The sequence below is a fragment of the Pseudophryne corroboree genome, chromosome 4 (assembly GCF_028390025.1).
Source record: "Pseudophryne corroboree isolate aPseCor3 chromosome 4, aPseCor3.hap2, whole genome shotgun sequence".
In the NCBI taxonomy this organism is placed as follows: domain Eukaryota; kingdom Metazoa; phylum Chordata; class Amphibia; order Anura; family Myobatrachidae; genus Pseudophryne; species Pseudophryne corroboree.
In genome coordinates this window covers 66,101,196-66,122,256 of record NC_086447.1, presented here as the reverse complement: position 1 = coordinate 66,122,256, position 21,061 = coordinate 66,101,196, and the positions used below count along the sequence as shown (strand labels likewise).

Genomic DNA, 21,061 nt, shown 5'->3' with positions numbered 1-21,061 from the left:
GTGCAGTAGTGAAATCAGTCTCCGGAACATGGCAATTAATTAGCGATGCCAGTCACAATGAGGATTTATTTGCAAAGTGATTGACAGCCAGTGTGCATTTATGGGAGGTAACAGGGGAGTGGCTAGTCAAACGTGGGCGCATCGCAAGCATTATCTGGGTGTGTCTCAGCCAGCGGCTGCAACTATGTTTGCTGTTGTACTGACCCTGGCATCTGAGTTCGGGTATAAGGCTGCTCGGTAGACTGAAGTCAAACTGATATTGCTGATAGTTTCCAGGCGGCAGATTAGAGGGGGTATTTCAGACCTGATCATAGCAGCAAATTTGTTAGCCAACGGGCAAAACCAAGTGCACTGCAGGGGGGGCAGATATAACATGTGCAGAGAGAGATAGATTTGGGTGGGGTGTGTTCAAACTGAAATCTAAATTGCAGTGTAAAAATAAAGCAGCCAGTATTTACCCTGCACAAAAACAAAATAACCCATCCAAATCTAACTTTCTCTGCAAATATTATATGTGCCCCCCCCCCCCTTGCAGTGCACAAGGTTTTGCCCATTAGCTAACAAATTTGCTGCTACGATCAGGTCTGAATTACCCTCAGAGACAATCTGTACAAATCCCCATGGCTGCATTAGTATATTTTCACAGATGCTCTGCATACGGGATTGGAACTGTGACGGCATTTGCATCCACCTTTGGCTCAAGCCCCTAATCTCTGGTAGGCATTACCACGCATCTTTGGCGCAGCTGTGTCTCTATGTTAATGCCATTACAAAGCCCTTTCCGTGGTATACACCTATACGCCCCAATGTGCAAGGACTGAGACGTCCACTATTAGCGTCCGTGCACGCAGTCTACCGTGCCTAAGTACTGCCTTCTACGTGAGCGGTTGAGCGTCTTTGTACACCGCGACACACCCACAAGACGCAACATCTCCGATATTCTTAGTCAGCCCCATGTTACCTCTCTCTCACCTGAAATAGAATAGAATGTATTCCGCACTATTGCTTTTGTTATCGTCACTGGACTGACACAATCCCGGCTCTCCAACAATACACAATAAACAACCATATTATTATAAAATAATGTTTATAGTCTTTTAAGTGTTCTAATTGTCTTTTTAAAATGATTGTTTATTAATTGTGGTATATTGTAGTGCCTATTTCCCATACACACATCGGAACGTTCCTTTTAAACCCTATATTTCCCAGTCATTGCCCAGGAACTCCTCACATTTCAGCTACTGTGTGTCTAAAATTGATCTGTGACTCTGTAAGAACAAAATCGGATTCACGTGTGCTGCATCTCGGACACATGCACAGAAGGAAAAAACATTGGCAATTTGCGTGAAGATCGGCATGGCGTGCGACTCTCACTCATGACCGTCAAACCATGCTCCTGGTTATCAATTTATAACATTTACCAGTGCTTTTATCATAGCATGTTCGTGATAAACTCGAGAACTACTGAATGGGTTTCACTGAAATGATCCTTGAGATCCTCCAAGTAATACAGGCTATGAATCATCTCGCTACCCCACACGGTTTACATTTTCCAGGTCACCCGGCAGCTGCACTGTGTATCACCTAGAGATGTGCACTTGAAATTTTTCGGGTTTTGTGTTTTGGTTTTGGGTTCGGTTCCGCGGCCGTGTTTTGGGTTCGACCGCGTTTTGGCAAAACCTCATTGAATTTTTTTTGTCGGATTCGGGTGTGTTTTGGATTCGGGTGTTTTTTTCAAAAAACACTAAAAAACAGCTTAAATCATAGAATTTGGGGGTCATTTTGATCCCAAAGTATTATTAACCTCAAAAACCATAATTTCCACTCATTTTCAGTCTATTCTGAATACCTCACACCTCACAATATTATTTTTAGTCCTAAAATTTGCACCGAGGTCGCTGGATGACTAAGCTAAGCGACCCTAGTGGCCGACACAAACACCTGGCCCATCTAGGAGTGGCACTGCAGTGTCACGCAGGATGGCCCTTCCAAAAAAACCTCCCCAAACAGCACATGACGCAAAGAAAAAAAGAGGCGCAATGAGGTAGCTGTGTGAGTAAGATAAGCGACCCTAGTGGCCGACACAAACACCGGGCCCATCTAGGAGTGGCACTGCAGTGTCACGCAGGATGTCCCTTCCAAAAAACCCTCCCCAAACAGCACATGACGCAAAGAAAAAAAGAGGCGCAATGAGGTAGCTGTGTGAGTAAGATAAGCGACCCTAGTGGCCAACACAAACACCGGGCCCATCTAGGAGTGGCACTGCAGTGTCACGCAGGATGTCCCTTCCAAAAAACCCTCCCCAAACAGCACATGACGCAAAGAAAAAAAAGAGGCGCAATGAGGTAGCTGTGAGAGTAAGATAAGCGACCCTAGTGGCCGACACGAACACCTGGCCCATCTAGGAGTGGCACTGCAGTGTCACGCAGGATGTCCCTTCCAAAAAACCCTCCCCAAACAGCACATGACGCAAAGAAAAAAAGAGGCGCAATGAGGTAGCTGTGTGAGTAAGATAAGCGACCCTAGTGGCCGACACAAACACCTGGCCCATCTAGGAGTGGCACTGCAGTGTCACGCAGGATGTCCCTTCCAAAAAACCCTCCCCAAACAGCACATGACGCAAAGAAAAAAAGAGGCGCAATGAGGTAGCTGTGTGAGTAAGATAAGCGACCCTAGTGGCCGACACAAACACCTGGCCCATCTAGGAGTGGCACTGCAGTGTCACGCAGGATGTCCCTTCCAAAAAACCCTCCCCAAACAGCACATGACGCAAAGAAAAAAAGAGGCGCAATGAGGTAGCTGTGTAAGATAAGCGACCCTAGTGGCCGACACAAACACCGGGCCCATCTAGGAGTGGCACTGCAGTGTCACGCAGGATGGCCCTTCCAAAAAACCCTCCCCAAACAGCACATGACGCAAAGAAAAAAAGAGGCGCAATGAGGTAGCTGTGTGAGTAAGATAAGCGACCCTAGTGGCCGACACAAACACCGGGCCCATCTAGGAGTGGCACTGCAGTGTCACGCAGGATGGCCCTTCCAAAAAACACTCCCCAAACAGCACATGACGCAAATAAAAATGAAAGAAAAAAGAGGTGCAAGATGGAATTGTCCTTGGGCCCTCCCACCCACCCTTATGTTGTATAAACAGGACATGCACACTTTAACCAACCCATCATTTCAGTGACAGGGTCTGCCACACGACTGTGACTGAAATGACGGGTTGGTTTGGACCCCCACCTAAAAAGAAGCAATTAATCTCTCCTTGCACAAACTGGCTCTACAGAGGCAAGATGTCCACCTCATCATCATCCTCCGATATATCACCGTGTACATCCCCCTCCTCACAGATTATCAATTCGTCCCCACTGGAATCCACCATCTCAGCTCCCTGTGTACTTTGTGGAGGCAATTGCTGCTGGTCAATGTCTCCACGGAGGAATTGATTATAATTCATTTTAATGAACATCATCTTCTCCACATTTTCTGGATGTAACCTCGTACGCCGATTGCTGACAAGGTGAGCGGCGGCACTAAACACTCTTTCGGAGTACACACTTGTGGGAGGGCAACTTAGGTAGAATAAAGCCAGTTTGTGCAAGGGCCTCCAAATTGCCTCTTTTTCCTGCCAGTATAAGTACGGACTGTGTGACGTGCCTACTTGGATGCGGTCACTCATATAATCCTCCACCATTCTTTCAATGGTGAGAGAATCATATGCAGTGACAGTAGACGACATGTCCGTAATCGTTGTCAGGTCCTTCAGTCCGGACCAGATGTCAGCATCAGCAGTCGCTCCAGACTGCCCTGCATCACCGCCAGCGGGTGGGCTCGGAATTCTGAGCCTTTTCCTCGCACCCCCAGTTGCGGGAGAATGTGAAGGAGGAGATGTTGACAGGTCGCGTTCCGCTTGACTTGACAATTTTCTCACCAGCAGGTCTTTGAACCCCAGCAGACTTGTGTCTGCCGGAAAGAGAGATCCAAGGTAGGCTTTAAATCTAGGATCGAGCATGGTGGCCAAAATGTAGTGCTCTGATTTCAACAGATTGACCACCCGTGAATCCTTGTTAAGCGAATTAAGGGCTCCATCCACAAGTCCCACATGCCTAGCGGAATCGCTCTGTGTTAGCTCCTCCTTCAATGTCTCCAGCTTCTTCTGCAAAAGCCTGATGAGGGGAATGACCTGACTCAGGCTGGCAGTGTCTGAACTGACTTCACGTGTGGCAAGTTCAAAGGGCATCAGAACCTTGCACAATGTTGAAATCATTCTCCACTGCGCTTGAGACAGGTGCATTCCACCTCCTATATCGTGCTGAATTGTATAGGCTTGAATGGCCTTTTGCTGCTCCTCCAACCTCTGAAGCATATAGAGGGTTGAATTCCACCTCGTTACCACTTCTTGCTTCAGATGATGGCAGGGCAGGTTCAGTTGTTTTTGGTGGTGCTCCAGTCTTCTGTACGTGGTGCCTGTACGCCGAAAGTGTCCCGCAATTCTTCTGGCCACCGACAGCATCTCTTGCACACCCCTGTCGTTTTTTTAAAAATTCTGCACCACCAAATTCAAGGTGTGTGCAAAACATGGGACGTGCTGGAATTTGCCCATATTTAATGCACACACAATATTGCTGGCGTTATCCGATGCCACAAATCCACAGGAGAGTCCAATTGGGGTAAGCCATTCCGCGATGATCTTCCTCAGTTGCCGTAAGAGGTTTTCAGCTGTGTGCGTATTCTGGAAAGCGGTGATACAAAGCGTAGCCTGCCTAGGAAAGAGTTGGCGTTTGCGAGATGCTGCTACTGGTGCCGCCACTGCTGTTCTTGCGGCGGGAGTCCATACATCTACCCAGTGGGCTGTTACAGTCATATAGTCCTGACCCTGCCCTGCTCCACTTGTCCACATGTCCGTGGTTAAGTGGACATTGGGTACAACTGCATTTTTTAGGACACTGGTGAGTCTTTTTCTGACGTCCGTGTACATTCTCGGTATCGCCTGCCTAGAGAAGTGGAACCTAGATGGTATTTGGTAACGGGGGCACACTGCCTCAATAAATTATCTAGTTCCCTGTGAACTAACGGCGGATACCGGACGCACGTCTAACACCAACATAGTTGTCAAGGCCTCAGTTATCCGCTTTGCAGCAGGATGACTGCTGTGATATTTCATCTTCCTCGCAAAGGACTGTTGGACAGTCAATTGCTTACTGGAAGTAGTACAAGTGGGCTTACGACTTCCCCTCTGGGATGACGATCGACTCCCAGCAGCAACAACAGCAGCGCCAGCAGCAGTAGGCATTACACTCAAGGATGCATCGGAGGAATCCCAGGCAGGAGAGGACTCGTCAGAATTGCCAGTGACATGGCCTGCAGGACTATTGTCATTCCTGGGTAAGGAGGAAATTGACACTGAGGGAGTTGGTGGGGTGGTTTGCGTGAGCTTGGTTACAAGAGAAAGGGATTTACTGGTCAGTGGACTGCTTCCGCTGTCACCCAAAGTTTTTGAACTTGTCACTGACTTATTATGAATGCGCTGCAGGTGACGTATAAGGGAGGATGTTCCGAGGTGGTTAACGTCCTTACCCCTACTTATTACAGCTTGACAAAGGCAACACACGGCTTGACACCTGTTGTCCGCATTTCTGTTGAAATACTTCCACACCGAAGAGCTGATTTTTTTGGTATTTTCACCAGGCATGTCAATGGCCATATTCCTCCCACGGACAACAGGTGTCTCCCCGGGTGCCTGACTTAAACAAACCACCTCACCAGCAGAATCCTCCTGGTCAATTTCCTCCCCAGCGCCAGCAACACCCATATCCTCCTCATCCTGGTGTACTTCAACACTGACATCTTCAATCTGACTATCAGGAACTGGACTGCGGGTGCTCCTTCCAGCACTTGCAGGGGGCGTGCAAATGGTGGAAGGCGCATGCTCTTCACGTCCAGTGTTGGGAAGGTCAGGCATCGCAACCGACACAATTGGACTCTCCTTGTGGATTTGGGATTTCGAAGAACGCACAGTTCTTTGCGGTGCTTTTGCCAGCTTGAGTCTTTTCATTTTTCTAGCGAGAGGCTGAGTGCTTCCATCCTCATGTGAAGCTGAACCACTAGCCATGAACATAGGCCAGGGCCTCAGCCGTTCCTTGCCACTCCGTGTGGTAAATGGCATATTGGCAAGTTTACGCTTCTCCTCCGACAATTTTATTTTAGGTTTTGGAGTCCTTTTTTTACTGATATTTGGTGTTTTGGATTTGACATGCTCTGTACTATGACATTGGGCATCGGCCTTGGCAGACGACGTTGCTGGCATTTCATCGTCTCGGCCATGACTAGTGGCAGCAGCTTCAGCACGAGGTGGAAGTGGATCTTGATCTTTCCCTAATTTTGGAACCTCAACATTTTTGTTCTCCATATTTTAATAGGCACAACTAAAAGGCACCTCAGGTAAACAATGGAGATGGATGGATACTAGTATACTTATGGATGGACTGCCGAGTGCCGACACAGAGGTAGCTACAGCCGTGGACTACCGTACTGTGTCTGCTGCTAATATAGACTGGATGATAATGAGATGAAATCAATATATATGTATATATAATATCACTAGTACTGCAGCCGGACAGGTATATATTATATATTTATTATGTAATGACTGATGACGGACCTGCTAGACACTGTCAGCTCAGCAGCACCGCAGACTGCTACAGTAAGCTACTATAGTAGTATGTATAAAGAAGAAAGAAAAAAAAAACAACCACGGGTAGGTGGTATACAATTATGGATGGACTGCCGAGTGCCGACACAGAGGTAGCTACAGCCGTGGACTAACGTACTGTGTCTGCTGATAATATAGACTGGATGATAATGAGATGAAATCAATATATATGTATATATAATATCACTAGTACTGCAGCCGGACAGGTATATATTATATATTTATTATGTAATGACTGATGACGGACCTGCTGGACACTGTCAGCTCAGCAGCACCGCAGACTGCTACAGTAAGCTACTATAGTAGTATGTATAAAGAAGAAAGAAAAAAAAAACAACCACGGGTAGGTGGTATACAATTATGGATGGACTGCCGAGTGCCGACACAGAGGTAGCTACAGCCGTGGACTAACGTACTGTGTCTGCTGATAATATAGACTGGATGATAATGAGATGAAATCAATATATATGTATATATAATATCACTAGTACTGCAGCCGGACAGGTATATATATTATATATTTATTATGTAATGACTGATGACGGACCTGCTGGACACTGTCAGCTCAGCAGCACCGCAGACTGCTACAGTAAGCTACTATAGTAGTATGTATAAAGAAGAAAGAAAAAAAAAAAACACGGGTAGGTGCTAGGTGGTATACAATATTATATATATATTATATACAATTATATATATATATATATATATATAATATATATTAAACTCATAAACTGGTGGTGATTATTAAACTGGTGGTCAGGTCACTGGTCACACTATCAGCAACTTGCAAGTAGTACTCCTGAGTCCTAAGCAGACAATCACAATATATATTATACTGGTGGTCAGTGTGGTCACAAACAATGGCAGTGTGGCTGGCACTCTGGCAGCAAAAGTGTGCACTGTACGTTATATGTACTCCTGAGTCCTGAGTCCTGCTCTCAGACTCTAACTGCTCCCCACTGTCAGTGTCTCCCCCACAAGTCAGATAATACAGTCACACTATCTCTCTCTATCACTTCAGCAAGTACTAGTAGTAGTAGTACTCCTCCTAATGCTCCCCAAATTACTACTGTGTCTCTCTCTGTCTCACTCTCTTCTCGAATCTCTATAAACGGAGAGGACGCCAGCCACGTCCTCTCCCTATGAATCTCAATGCACGTGTGAAAAATGGCGGCGACGCGCGGCTCCTTATATAGAATCCGAGTCTCGCGATAGAATCCGAGCCTCGCGAGAATCCGACAGCGTGATGATGACGTTCGGGCGCGCTCGGGTTAACCGAGCAAGGCGGGAAGATCCGAGTCGCTCGGACCCGTGTAAAAAAAACTGAAGTTCGGGCGGGTTCGGATTCCGAGGAACCGAACCCGCTCATCTCTAGTATCACCAACTGTCACATTTTAAAAATCTACAGGTGACCTGCAAAACATGAACCGTGTGGGGTCCTGAGGACAGAGTTTGAGAACCTGTGGCCTAGATAGTTCTCATTTTCATTATTTTAACAAAAAGTCCAAAGTGAAACCTCTTGTAGCAGATGATCCCATCATGATACCAAAATAAAAAACTTCGGGGATTTATTAACAACAGTGTGAACAATTTCTGAGATTTTTTTTTGTTAATGTTAAAAACTTGGCTTTTTGAGAGAGAAAAAAATGTTGGTTTTGAAAATGTTTAATTTTTTATTGAAACATACTACTGTGCTATATGTCATGTGACAGCCCATAAAAAGAGGTTTAAGATGAGACATCACCCAACTCTTGCTCAATTAGGTGAGCTGCAAATGCAATAAAAAAAATGTTAATAGTACATTTTTTGTTGGAAAAAAAAAGTAGCTTTAAAAAGGCATATAACTTCAAAGCCAGTGTACATATCAGCCTAAGATTTTGAAGTTATCTTTATTCCAAAGGCATCAATTAATATACCAGATTTCATTACAATCTGAAATGGTCACTTTAAAACTCTGTATTTGGTGTGGAAAACCAGACCTGCGACACTAAAATCATCACTGCTCGGCTCCCTTTTGTCATAGATTGCTTCATACACCTAATCCTTTCTTCAACAAATGCTCTATAGAATTGTGTAAATCACATCAAAATCCATCCAGTGGTTCTAGACATTAGCCCGAACAAACAGACAGATGCCTACCAGTGACTTTATTTTATACTACTGTATGTAGAGATGAAGATATCTTAATATATAAAAACAAATGTCCTGACCGACTCATCAACGCCCAGCCCAAATCCCTGAACCTAGAAACATGAAATTCTGGAAGTATAATCCTAACTTCACGTAAGCACCCACCAAGCAGGGATTTTTAGAGATTCAAACCCTAAGTGGGTGAAAACTGAAAAGGGGTAAAATGTATTTTTATGGATTCTTCAATATCTTTTAGTCCGGTTGAGATATCGACTTGGTTTTGGCTTATAAAAGGTGTCCCACACTAATATCTAAAAACATAATTCAGGATTTTGCCCTAATATACCCCTAAAGTGGCAAATCTGGATTGCACCTTTTCAGCTCCAAACACCAGCCCGGCTGTCATCAGGTGCCTGCTACATGATTCTCTGCCTGTGACCCTGCACTCTGCTTCCCCGTTGTCACTCAGCCGCATCTGCCTGTCTCTAAGCAGTCAGCCAGCCCCCGTTCTAGTCCTCATTGCTGCCAGAACTCACACAACTGCAGCCTCTCCCAACAACTGCCAACCGCCGACTGTCTCATCACCAGCACCTCAACACCTCCAGATTCCACATGGCCTTACTCTCCATACCGGCTCCTAGCTGCTGCCCACTGCATAGCTCTTATGCAAGGCAGCGCCACAGAGCCTACAGGTAAGAGCAGCGGGGGAACAGCAGACTGTCAGCCACTGCTTGGACTCCCTCACTGGCTTCACTGTTCCTTGCTGACCACTTATAGCTTAGGTTTATAGCTCAGGTGACCTCCCAGAACGTAGTGGGGTGACCACTAAAGGGAAGGAAGAGCAATCTTTCTGGATGAAGAGTATCCCACGTCTGAGGGAAACATGACCATCCCTGCAGGCGCAGTAGTGACAACCCTAGCAGACCTCACAGCCAGGATATAGCCAATATGAAAAAGAAGTACATGGACTTGCTGTGCGAGCAAGCTATTCTGACCCCATGAATGACAAGGCTACATCATTAATGACACTCTACTTCAGTCATTCGAAGGGGCACCAATGAAGTACAGGTCTGAGGAGTCTGATGCAAATGCTCTATGCCAGAGGTTCTCAAACTCGATCCTCGGGGGCACACACAGTGCATGTTTTGCAGGTAACCTAGCAGGTGCACAGGTGTATTCATTACTCACTGACACATTTTAAAAGGTCCACAGGTGGAGCTAATTATTTCACTTGCGATTCTGTGAGGAGACCTGCAAAACATGCACTGTGTGTGCCCCCGAGGACCGAGTTTGAGAACCTCTGCTCTATGCAGTCCACTACCCCATGAAGTTTCTCAACACCCTCAACCCTCCTGGCCAACCAGCTTCTCCTCAAAGTGGGAATTCCAGTGATGTCACTGTGGAACCTCAACCTGACCAAACTCTGTAGTGGCACCAGGCTGCAAGTGAAGGCACTTCACAGGAACGTGAGCGAGGCCACAGTGTTCACCGGCTGTCTGGAGTCGATGTTCATACCACTCATACCATCAGAGTGCCCCTTTAAGTTCAAGAAGTTGCAGGTCTTCCTCAACATATGCTTTTCAAAGTACTCACTGCTAAAGTGAGCTCACCCAGCAGCCTGGAGATCCTAGCACCTGAAGGGAGAACCACCAATGTGGTTTACTAAGAGATCCTCCAGTAGAGAAAAAAAAAAAGGTTTAAGCATGTCTTCTAACCCACCTTCAATTCATTCATACTACAAAATGTTTAAATATCTTAATTTCATCTTTATTCTTACATGCTACTTTACCCCAAAAGGCATAAAATGAACTAAGCAAATAAGATAAGGAAGGAAATGGAAACAGTAAATATCTAAGGTCTACCGGAGTGAAACCGGGCACATCAGCTAGTGTGTGTGTACAGTATCTGTCACTTACTTTTGGTAAGAAATACCCCCTGAAGGTGACATCCTGGGCAGTGGCATGAGGGATATTAGTTGGTATTATGTTGGCAAATCTCTGAATCTCATGGATCACGGCGTCTGTGTAGGGCATTTCCTTCCGGTGCTCTACGTGAGGTTCTGCCGAGCCAATGACTTTTTCTATTTCATTCTGAACATTCTCTGTAGTCAAGAAAGGAGGTAACAGGCAGAATTAGCTGTACTCTCAGGAGAAAGTGTTCTATTGACAGTATGTCCTGTAGTGATTGTAACACACCCAACATACTGTACGCACCAGCTAAAATGTCTACATCTGGAAAATACTGACATGTGAAACGTTGACAGTGGAAACGTTAACATTGGGGATAGCATTAGAATTCGGGTCAAGGGTCAGCAATAGAGTTAGGGTTATGTCACTACAGGGGAGTGGCTTAGCAAGAAACCCCCCCCCCCCCTTCCTCTTCCTTCCCCCAATATATAAAATGCAGTAGCATGTAAGACACATGGGGCCTGACTGTTTCGGCCACAGATGTGCCAATGTCTGCATCTTCAGTATCAGTCTCGTCTGCGACTTTATGCAAATGGCCAGTGCTATAACTAGGGTGGCACGACACGGCTATGGCACAGGGCACCACAAGGCAGGGGCGCTGTTCTGTAGCACCTGCTAATTTCCTGTTTTACTCTCTTGCAGCTTGCTCTTATTTAATCTCCAGCATCACTTGGCCCCCCCATCTTCCCCTCACGTTCCCTAAGCACCTTTAGTCACAAACTCCTTTATTTAAGGCACATGTTTCAAAATACTCTCATACTTCCCATACAGGAGCAAACAGCTCCATGACTAAGGTGTGTGACTGCAATATGGAAGGTAATGGGTTCAAATCCTGGGTATGAAAGTATTAAGAAATGAGTGCTTTAAATAAAGGAGGATGTGGCTGAAGGTCCTGGGTATGACTGTTAAAATAAAGGATAATGTAACTAAATGACAAAGCTCTCCGTTAAGATTGGTGTCCAAATCTATTTTGCATCAGACCAGATGCAGATTTTTCATCTTAATACGGCCTCCTATGTGAACAATTCTGCATCTCCATAGGCAACCACTGACCGCAACACCCCTGCTACACTCCCATAAGATGAAACATCTCCGTGTGTCCGATTAGCCACTCCCTGTCACCTTCCACTCAGTGCACAGGGACCCCTTTATACATTTTCACTACACTTCTGCTACCGTGCGTTTAAATCTGAACTGCAACGCTAAACAGAGAAACTTGGGACACATGCGCGGTGCGACTCAGATGCCAGTGTACAAGAAAAACAATGGTGGTCATTCCGAGTTGTTCGCTCGCTAGCTGCTTTTAGCAGCATTGCACACGCTAAGCCGCCGCCCTCTGGGAGTGTATTTTAGCTTAGCAGAATAGCGAACAAAAGATTAGCAGAACTGCTACTAAATATTTTCTTGCAGTTTCTGAGTAGCTCCAGACCTACTCCTAGGTTGCGATCACCTCAGTCCGTTTAGTTCCTGGTTTGACGTCACAAACACGCCCTGCGTTCGGCCAGCCACTCCCCCGTTTCTCTAGCCACGCCTGCATTTTTGCCTGACACTCCTGCGTTTTTTAGCACACTCCCGGAAAACGCTTAGTTACCACCCAGAAACGCCCCTTTCCTGTCAATCACTCACCTATCAGCAGAGCGACTGAAAAGCGCCGCAAGAACAGCAAAACTGCTAAGCTTTTAGTTAAATAACTAAGCGCATGCGCATGCAGCAACAAATCGCAGCATAGCAAAAAATCGTCAATGAGCGAACAACTCTGAATGACCACCATTGTTAACTGTGTACAACATTGTCACTGCATCCAACACATAGGGGGATATTCAGTTACCAACAAACATTGATCATGGGCAATTGTCTCGCCGGGGACCATTAGCCCTGATAAACCAACGCGGCTTATCAGGGATTTGTTTCACCTGAAAAGATAATTTTTTTATTTTTATTTTTTGGGGGGGGGAACACATCAAATAAACATCAAGAATAATCACCCAAAGCTTCTTCGGCAGTAATTGAATACCCCCCCACCCCCATATAGGGGAATTCAATTACCCACAGAAAATTACTGTGGGCTTTAACGCCTGAGGCTATTTAATTGGGCTACAGATTTTCCCTGATAGCCTTGTTAAATTCCATTAAAGTAGTGCTTTAAACACACAGGAGGGGTGTATTAAATTTTCCGGATGTTTGACTTTTCCGGATGTTTCTTCAATGTTTTTTCACTTGGAAAAAACACATCCTTTTCACCCAAAAACACACAGGTTCAGCGAAACCTGTGGGTTTTCGGAAGAGACAGCCCTGCTTGCGGGGATCTTATTTTGCCTGCCTGAGGCAGGTGAAACAAATCCTAGATAAGAAGCGTCTTACGCCATCTTATTGGGACTAATTGAATAGGCCCCAGCAAGACAATTACCCACGATCAATGATCGTGGGTAATTGAATATCCTCCACAGAATCCGTGAAAAGTTTGCAGCACTCATTAACCCGCTAGTTATTGGGGAAAAATTTTTTGAATCGCTAAGCAGGTAAAAAAAATAATCCCCAATAACTCCTGGCTTTGTGGCGAGCCCCAGGGGGGGTCAATTAACTCGTGGTAATCTACCATAGCTAATTGAATTCTGCCCTTAATCAGGCCCAAAGAAACATATTGGCAAACACTGTGCAATAATATCACACTATAAATAAATCACACCCTGTGTAATTCCCACTTTTCTAATTGCATTGCTACATAAATCGGAGTTAGTGACAATTACATTTGCAAATGTTGAGATAAGGGTGGTCGTTCCGAGTTGATCGCAGCCAGCAACTTTTAGCTGCTGCTGCGATCAATAGCCCACGCCTATGGGGGAGTGTATTTTAGCTTAGCAGGACTGCGATCGCTTGTGCAGCCCTGCTAAGCTAAAAAAGAAATCAAGCAGAAGTAGACTAGCCCTGGACATACTTACCCTGTGCGATGGATCCAGCGATGATGGGCCCGGCTTTGACGTCACTCCTCCGCCCTCCGTTGTCCTGGACACGCCTGCGTTTTACTCACCACTCCCCGAAAACGGTCTCCAACGGTCCGGATCCGCCCGTCCACGCCACCTTCTTCTCAATCTTCTTAGCGGCCGCCGCTGCGATCACTTCCGTCGTAAGCCGCAACATAACCCGGTGGCCCCTGTCGCCGGGCAACGTCGCGCACAGCGGCCGCCGCGCATGCGCATTCCACACCCGTTCGCACCGTAGTGAAAAACTGATGCGTGCGAACGGGTCGGAATGACCCCCAAGGTCACTTGATTTCATTAATTATGCCAGTGGTTCCCAAACTTTGAGTAACGGCACCCTAGAGTATCAGAAGTTTTTTCTTGGCACCCCCTAATTTTTTTGAGAAATTCAGAAAGAAGTATTAAATTAAGTAATTTAGATCATCCTTGTGTGGTGAGGGACATGATGACTGTAGCTTCTGTTTGACAGACCCCAACACTGGTTTTGCCTATTACATTGACCATAAATAATTTGAAGTGAACCTGGACCACCAATCCAAAGCACCCCCTGCACGTGTTCCAAAGCACCCCAGGGTGCCACGGCACACAGTTTGAGAAACACTCTATTATGCTATTAGATATCTCATTGTACCATGGTATACGTATAAGCAGGACTAGTGATCTTACTTTGGATCTCTGGGTATTTCATCATGAGCAGGAGACTCCATCTCAGAGTGGTTGAGGTGGTCTCCATCCCTGCAGCAAACAGGTTACTGACGATCATTGTAAGATTTTCATCATTGAAATATTTAACAGATTCTGGTTTCTCCTAAAAAAAAATTAAAAAATAAAACGCAATTAATCTTTTTTTTTTTCAAGACTGAACTCAGAACAACAAGAACTGATGTCCAGCATTAAGGGAATCAAATAAAGTCATCTGTAACAATGAAAGCAAATTATGGATTAGTCATTATTATGCATCTACTGGTTGGAAATCTTCAAATGAGGCCAAAATGTTGGATTAAGGGAGGTTTTGTTTTAACTTGTAGGCAATGATTTCTGGAGCAGTGAAAAGAGAGAAGTGGACCAGTGCAGAAGTTTCCCATAGCAACCAAACAATAATTCTTAGAATCCATCACAATTCACTTGTGTTAGTATTTTTGGGACTGTCCACCTTGATCTCCACCATTTAATAACACTCCGTAAAGTTTTGATATTTACGATCACGGATCATTTCTAAAAATTGTACTGTAAGTGCTGGAACTATGCAAAATAATATATATGGGAGTCGGTGGTGGGAAGGGGGGGGGGTGTTTAAATTTAAAGATGGGAGTTTTTTTAGAACTGGTGATGTTGCTCATAGCAACCAATCAGATTATACTTAACACTTATCTAGCTGCTTCTAGAAGATAATAGATAGAATATGATTGGTTGCTATGGGCAACTTCACCAGTTCTTAAAAAAAAAAAAACCTCCCACCTTTAGTACATTTACCCCCCAGAGTGTAAATTAAAAATATATTCACATGGTTAAAAGAGGGGGGTTGCACAATTTAACAATTAAAACCCTTTAAATTAGCATTTATACAGCCAAGTGTATGCATATCTGGATGTCTTATGTTACTCTTGGAAATCCACCGAGTTGTTTCTCACATGGATAGAACATTTCCTGGTTCTCCCTAAGAGGACTCTGCAGGAACATACTGTACTGAGGGGATCCGGTTCTGTAGGTCGACAGTAACTAGGTCGACACTGTCTAGGTCAACCACTATTGGGTCGACAGTAACTAGGCCGACAGGGTCTCTAGACCCATGTGAAATTGCTCTACACACGTTTTTTTTTTGTAGTTCCTTATCCTTTTACATGAATTGGGAGAAATCCATGAAATATTAAGAGAAGACCCTTCTGAACAGGAACATTCTCTGTCTCCATTAGAAGGAAATCACCCATCCACAATAACAAGGGATGTATTTTTTATGTTGATTGTTTCATATGCGCCCTGGACATAGATTAATATCATCCCCTTTTTTTGTTGCATATTGTGTTTGTAAAAACGGTGATTTTTACGTTGATATTTTCAGTGTACGGGCAGCCTTGCGCCACGTAGGTGAACCATTCAAATTTTCTCTATATTAAGGTCTCTAGGTCGACTCGAGTTTTTCACATTTTTTATTTTTTTTTTACTTTTCCATACTCAACGATCCACGTGGACCATGATTGGGAATAGTAACCTTGCCCGAAGCCCGCGAGCCATGCGAGGGGACACGGTCCACTAATTGGGGTTCCCGCTCACTGTATTGAGAAAACGACACCCAAAAAAATAAACTCATGTCGACCTTTTGGCCTGTCGACCTAGAGACCCTGTCAACCTAGTTACTGTCGACCAATAGTGGTCGACCTAGACACTGTCGACCTATTTACTGTCGACCTTCAATACCACACCCCATACTGAGACCCATTCACTCCTGGGTGTATTAGCGCATTACTACCATCCGTATTGTTTACATATTGTATCATACTGGCAGTTTATACATTGGTTACATATCCTCCAACATGACCCATTCCATTAGGTACAAAATGCTCTTCTCCTGGATTTCCTTGCCAGTGGCAGTTGCAGAGGTGGGGCTGCAGCACAGTCCGAAATTCAAATAGGGGAGCCAGGACCGATGCTAGGATGTTCGGCGCCCCCCTGCAAACTATACATTTGCGCCCTCCCATACTTTGCAAAGGGACAGCGTGCATCAAAAAAGGGATGTGGTCTCACAAGGAAGGGGCGTCGCCACACAATAGTACCCCCATTTAAAACGCCACAGTAGTAGCTTTGCTTACACATAATGCCCCAGTAGTAGTGCAGCTTACACATAATGCCCCAGTAGTATCGCAGCTTACACACAATGCCCCGGTAGTAGCACAGCTTACACATAACGACCTCAGTAGTAGTGCAGTTTACACACAACGCCCCCAGTAGTAGCGCCGCTTACACATAACGCTCCCAGTAGTAGCGCCGCTTACACATAACGTGCCCAGTAGTAGCACCGCTTACACATAATGCCCCCAGTAGTCGCGCCGCTTACATGTAACGGCCCCAGTAGTAGCGCAGTTTACACAACGCCGCCAGTAGTAGAGCCAATTACACGTAATGCCCCCAGTAGTAGAGCCGCTTACATGTAACGCCCCCAGTAGTAGCGCAGCTTACACGTAACGCCCCCAGTAGTAGCACTGCTTACACGTAACGCCCCCAGTAGTAGCGCCGCTTACACGTAACACCCACAGAAGTGCAGTTTATTCACATTCCGCCCCCCTGCACACATACATAAATACACACACACACACACACACAGACTTTCTCACTTACTCTTCCTGGCTGGCAGGATCTGGAGCAGCAGGTCCTCCTCTGTGGCACTGCAGTCTGCTTGTCCCATGTAGCCCCACTCCCTCCACTCGTGTAGCTCCGCACCTTTTTGTCCGATCAGTCACGGTCACAGGAGGGGGGGGGGGGCTTTACGCTGCCGGCGCTGCTGCCTGTCATACAGTGACAGGCACAGCAACCGGCAGCAGTAGGGAGGCCAGGTGCAGCAGCGGGGATGCAGAGCAGGGAGAGCGCCTCTCCAGCCTGGCGCCTGCCTGCTCTGCCTCCCTTTGCTGAGCGGGTAGCGCCGGGCTTGAGGGGAGCCACACCAGCTGCCAATAAGTCCCTGCAGGCAATGTTTGGCAGTTTAGGGTGACAGTTGGTGTGTCTCCCCATCTGAATTTTGGACTATGCTACAGCCCCACCTGTGGAGCCACCACTGGCAAGGAAGTTCAGGAACAGAGCATTTTGTACCTAATGGAATGAATCACGTTGTAGAAAATGTGGTTGCTGTGGGCAACTTCTTCACTGGCCCACTTCTGCACTATTTTCCCTGCTTGATACAGTACATCAACCCCATAAAGCTTTACGGGAAAGACGACTGCTGTAGATGTACAGTAGTTAAAGGTTCTGGTTCTAAGGGTGGTAATTCACACCTGATGGCTGCAGTGCGTTTTTGCACAACGTGTGATCAGATCTGAACTGCGCATGCATCTGAGCCACAATGTGCAGGCGTGGCAGACGGCAGCAAGGGGGATCGCCAGTCAGCGATGGATGGTGCAAAAAATCAGATAGATTGACAGGAAGAGGCTGTCTGTGGGTGGCAACTGACCGTTTTACAGTGTCCGGAAAAACGCAGGCGGGATCAGGCGTTTTCAGGAAGTGTGTCCGACGTCATCTCCGGCCACCGATCAGGAGGATACAATCGCAGCAGCAGAGTAAGTCCTGGGCTGCGCAGAGACTGCACAAAATCAGTTTGTACAGCTCTGCTACACATCCGAACGCTCACTTACACAGCTAATTCTCCCTCCCCCTGTACGCGGTGACTATCTGATCGCAGCAAAAATCGCTGCCTAGCGATCAGGTCTGAATTACCCCCTAAGAGTTTATCAAGTGCTGTTGTGTGATCTATAACAGAGTATTGCTTATCCTTGTCTGGCGGCCGCCCTGGCGATAGCATGTGACCCTACCTCCTGTTTGCCATGTGCCGCTATGATTACGGACTAACCTGCCATCTATGTTCACTTACCATTTGTCATCCAATATTCTCTCGCTGTGTTTCCGGATACTAATCTTCGTTATGTTATTTGGATGCAGCAGCTTAGTAATACTTTATAAAGCTATAATATTGCACAAGGCCTGGGGGCGACTGAGTTCCAAGAACATATACAGCGGAGCTGCTAAAGGGGCAGACAGTACCTTCAGCTCCATGAGTTTATGAAATAACGGGCGGTATACATAACAGTAGCACAGCACTAAGCACCCGAGACAGACGCAACTGGACAAGCGGACATACCACACCGATATTAGCATACAGCGCGTGCGCCAAAGAATAAAAACAGGGCCTTCCATTTGCGAATTAACAGCATATACAGGCAGCTTGAGGCAGAGTGGTTGCAGATGCGCCCCTATATGTTGGGGTATAGATAAAGGGTAATAGTAATAACAGTAGTAGCAATAAATAACCGTTATTTATTCATATATAGTCATATCAAAAATAAATAAGAAATGAACAAATAATAATAAAAACTCATTAGTACCTCTTGCTGCTTGATGAGAAAACTGTCAATAAGAGTTCTCTGATCGTTGACGTCCAGCTGCTCCTTGCTCTTTGTGAAGGTCTCTCTGATAAATTTCTGTGTCTCTACAGCGTGCTTTCGCACGGTTTTGTGACTACCCGGTAGCCAGCGCATCACAGAGTGGAAGGTATTGTACAACTGGGAGGAAGAAACGGTTCATTAATACTTAAAAGCTCATGTACAGTATATAGCATTTCAACCACTCTAGCCACCGTTTACACCAAAACAATAATCTACCGCCATTTTTAAACATTGCGCAATTACTGACTTTGTGGCAAATACATCAACTTTAAAAGGAAGGGACGCTGTGGTAAATGGGCCAGCCTAGGCCTTGTAGTGGTGGCCACTATAATCACTTGCTTCACGGTGACTAGCCCCTATACACGGATAAGCCACCTCTGTGTGATGTCTTTCTCGCAGGGGCAGGGGTTAGTGCTAAAATGTGGAGGGGCTGAGGGTGTAGTGCTGAAATGTGGAGGGGCTGAGGGTGAAGTGTTAAAATGTGGAGGGGCTGAGGGTGTAATGCTAAAAACTGTGGAGGGGCTGAGGGTGTAGTGCTAAACTGTGGAGGGCCTGAGGGTGTAGTGCTAAACTGTGGAGGGGCTGAGGGTGTAGTGCTAAACTGTAGAGGGGCTGAGGGTGTAGTGCTAAACTGTAGAGGGGCTGAGGGTATAGTACTAAAATGTAGTGTGGCTGGGGTATAGTGCAGAAGTGTGGAGTGACTGGGGGTGTAGTGTTGATGTATGAAAGGACTGGGGGTGTAGCACTGAAATGAGGAGTGGCTGGGGGTGTAGTACTGAAATGTGGGGGAGCTGGGGGAAATATGGCAGGGCACCACGTAGTGCTGAAATGTGGAGGGACATAGGGTGTAGTGCTGAAATATGGAGGGGCTAGTGGGTAATGTTGAAATGTGGAGGGGCTGAGGGGTAATGTTGAAATGTGGAGGGGCTGTGGTTAAGATCTATAATATTGAGGGGCTGGGGAGTGCTGTAACATGGAGGGAGCCATGACGGGCAATAGTTTTTCACCATCAGCAAATGACCATTGATGGAAACAGAAGTTGATGGCAGAGAAGATCCACTTGGCCCATCTAGTCTGCCCTACACACAAGTACACGCACACACTTACACACTAGGGTTAATTTCTGTCAGGAACCAAACAACCTACCAGTATATTTTTGGATTTTGGGAGGAGCCCAGAGTACCCAGAGGAAACCCACACAAGTACAGAGAGAATATACAAACTCCACACAGTTAGGGCCATTGTGGGAATCAAACCTATGACCACTGTGCTGTGAGGCAGTAATGCCAACCATTACACCATCTATACTGTCCTGATAGTTAGGCTATGCACATACACAGATCACATTCACACATACGATTGCCCAAAAACATTTTTCCATCAGTGGCATTTCATAGATGGTTAATGCACTCACCATCAGTCAATCAAATGTTGCTAACCATCGATGGTCAATGTCCACCCCTAGGGGGAAGTGTTGCTATACTGTGGAGAAGTCTTTATGAGGCTGCAGTATGTTCGTGGTGGAATGTGGGTGCATAATATAAAATTGGGAGACATTAGGGGAAAAAGGCCTATTTGTTTTTTGTGAATGCTATTCATTTCATGTTGGAGCTAGGTGGGGACCGAAAAGTTTGTTACTTGCTGGGCTTTCCCTTAGATGATGGAAAAGCCTTGTCGATCGGCCTGGGGGCTTAACCCTATATCTGCAGATATACGCAACTAAGATCTCCGTATTATCTGACTATTATGTAGTAATATTTTTAATTCGGTGTGCATTAGTGAACACATTGTTTTTTCCTACACAGAATTACCATTCCTTTTAGCACCTGAGTGACATCACTATCTGATTGAGCAGCTTACCATTTTGTGCATTGTATTTAGAGAGGCATGGATGGGTCAGCATTAGGAGGGATTGCTGACTCCAGAGTGCCATAGGAGAAGCTAGGGGTATCTCCAGGTAAGCTGGCTCTCAGATGCTGTAGGAGCCATTACCATGTGGCCTTACACTGGGAATTTAACCCAGACATATTTGTAATTATTTATGGGGTGGGTGTGGGGTGCGGTGGCCCCTGTGTCGGTATGGCTGGGCTGCTTCAGGTCGGCACACCCTAACACTTTATTAACACTTATG

At 45.9% G+C, this 21,061-nt stretch overlaps 1 pseudogene; it reads right to left on the bottom strand.

Moving 5' to 3' along the window:
* Positions 1–21,061, bottom strand: part of LOC134908894 (cytochrome P450 2K6-like) — an 81,390-nt pseudogene that overhangs the window by 10,529 nt on the left and 49,800 nt on the right.